We start from the raw sequence: 3024 nt of genomic DNA, 5'->3' as shown, positions 1-3024 counted from the left end.
ACCGAGTAAAAACACGTTTTTTAAGATTTCTTGCTTACTCTTGAATGTACTTTGCTTTGCTAGTGACCATAATACTTGGTCACGATGCGATAACTTAATGGTTTTCAACCGTTAATTTCGAAATCCTTGAATTTCAATGAAAAGTTATTGTCTTCAGTATCTATTTTTTTATCAATAGTTAAATAAATAGTTTTCATTTAAAAAATTTATTTAAATTTTATATTCGTATTATATTTTGATTGAATATTTACTGCTTTAGACATCTTTACTCCTTAAACAAAGAAATACAGCACTACTTCTCTAATTTTTCAATATTTCAATTATATTAGATTATAAATACTCACAGCGTTGAAAACTTATCAAGAAAGTATACGTCTTGTTTCACAATATCTAAATGGTGTCATTTAATCCTTTTCAAAAAGTATCTTCTAACAAAGAAACCAAGCATTTTTCTAAGTTGAAACAAAAATCTTATATTAGAAAATGTGCTGATAAAGCGCAGACAAAGTAAACTTCCTTTCATCCTATCTTTTTATGAAATACTGCCATTTATAGTGCACCAACACTATTGGGTGCCAATGCAAGTATGTAACTTAACCATTTAACTTCATGGTAAGCTCTCGATAAAATTTCAATGCCTTAATGGCCACAAGGAGCACTTGGAATGCAACCACAAAGCATTCACAGCTGCGGCTGCAGGGAAAAGAGCAACGTAACCTTCCTTCTTCGACATACTATTTTACCAAAAATTGTCTTTTACTACATTTCTTCTTAATTCTCTACTTTTACGGCACCCGTGTTTCCTGAGTGTGCAAAATTTTTTTTGAATTTTATTTTCATCTGGAATTCACATAAAAGAACTACTGTGGTTTACATTTAAAGTGGCAAATATAATTTTTAAAACAAATATGGCAAAGATATTTTCAAACTTCTGCTATACACAACATTAAGACAACCGTTTTAGAAAATTCTCAACTCTTCGCAATTTATGACACAATATATAATACAGGGTGTGCTTTGACAATGTGGCATAAGTGCGGAAGATGATTTCTTAGTCTAAGAAACGATGAAAATTGCATTTAATATTTACTACGATACAAAATATCAAAGCGAAGTCCAACCAGAAAGAATATTTAATCGAACAGCGTTCAATATCTTAAATTTGGGTCACTTAAATATTTGAGTGAGAAAACAATTTGTGTTTAAGGGATGTCTCCCTTTAACTTTTGCTCACGAAGTCTCCGCAAAATTTCACTGCGAATAATAACCGCAAATCCGAATATTTGAAGTATCTGGATTTACAAATATCCGATTTTATTTGCAACTCTGAAAAATTCTTTTAGTATCCGATTAATCAGATTCTCCGAATACTTCGTGAAACCGAATAGAAACAGCACTATTAAATAACGATTCATTACTTAATATACCTGAAAATGTTTACATTTAAATGGATTTATGATGATGATGCAAGTAAGTAAAGATGAATTAATGTTAGATCTACAAAATTTGCAAAAAAAAATTTTATTTCTATCCTGCAGTTTATCTGTAATCGACCTTTGAAAGAAGGTAGCTAACTTGCTTCCTGGTACTCCTTAAATTCCACAGTGCGCATGTTAACGTTAAATTTTTTTACATTACACTACTCTTATACGAATTAATCGTGTTTATGATGATGATTCTTTAAGTGAGATTTTTATGTAGATTTTCATTTGATTCTGTGTTTGGTGAAAATATAGTAACACTTTCTCTAAGACATTTTTTTCATTTTCTTTGAAATGAAAGTTTATGTATACATTTATGTGTATGGGATCATGCGATCTTGCACTGGATTTTTATGTAGGGTTAAACGAAGGCTCGTATTTATGCTAACAATCCTCAAACTATTGCCGCTTTGAAATATCTTGGCAAACATCTATTCAGTTATGGCTGAGTTATTGCCATTACAGCTGCTATCTTTATATAGTTTAATGTCTGACTGTATATGTGATTTCATAAAAACTATATCCAATATAATACATAAGCGTTTTTATTGAGGAATTACATCATTGATAACAAACAATTTATTATTTAACAAGCGTAGACTGAATGATCTGCATAAATCGATGTGACTGATATGCTATATATATATGCAGATCACATGCCATGAGGATCTGCATATTATATTTCTTGACAAATAGCCTTTAGAAGGTTAAAGAGCGACTTCTATAAAGAAATAAGGATAGTATATTACAAGATAGATACCAAATTTTTATGGATTGCATTGAAATAAATATACATTTTTAAAGCTTTAGGAGCTTTAATGTAATCTTCAATGCACATACAAATTGGATGTTCTTCCAATCATTTAAAATTCATACAAACTTTTCATTAAATTGCAATTATTTATCTATCTGCTTTCGCATGAACCATAAGTAGAAAAATTTTGTAAAAAGAGAAAACAAATAAAGAAATTAAAATTGAATATACATTAAGACTGAAAAGTTTTCGGAAATTCTCATTTAAAATTCGCGCGCTGTATATTTTTCGATATTTTAAGTTTATGTAGTTTGGCAGCACTGTCCTTAATTACTATGCCAAAAATGAGCTCGATCTGTCAGACAGTTCGTTTACGGCAGCTGTTGAAACCAGTTCACCTCAGTAGTGCGTTGCGAAATGTCTTCGACGGTCGTACGACCGTCCTGGAAGGCTTTGTACCACTCATAAACTTGAGTTTTCGATAAAACTGATTCCCCATAAGCCTTTTGTAGCATTCGCAACGATTCTGCACACGAAATTTCGTTCGAAACACAAAATTTGATGCAAACTCTTTGTTCAATATTTTTTTCCATTGTTTTTTTCGCAACGCCCTACTGAGGTGAACTGGTTTCAACAGCTGCCGTAAACGAACTGTCTGACAGATCGCGCTCATTTTTGGCATAGTAATTAAGGACAGTGCTGCCAAACTACATAAACTTAAAATATCGGAAAATATACAGCGCGCGAATTTTAAATGAGAATTTCCGAAAGCTTTTCGGTCACAATGTA

General features: G+C 31.4%; 1 protein-coding gene across 2 annotated transcripts in view; it reads right to left on the bottom strand.

Moving 5' to 3' along the window:
• Positions 1 to 3024, bottom strand: part of LOC119662461 — a 9076-nt gene that overhangs the window by 5731 nt on the left and 321 nt on the right. The gene's annotated exons all lie outside the window — the stretch shown is intronic.

This window comes from Teleopsis dalmanni, chromosome X (assembly GCF_002237135.1).
Source record: "Teleopsis dalmanni isolate 2A chromosome X, ASM223713v2, whole genome shotgun sequence".
NCBI classification, from domain to species: domain Eukaryota; kingdom Metazoa; phylum Arthropoda; class Insecta; order Diptera; family Diopsidae; genus Teleopsis; species Teleopsis dalmanni.
The sequence above is the reverse complement of the archived record's forward strand: the minus strand, read 5'-3'. Positions and strand labels throughout refer to the sequence as shown.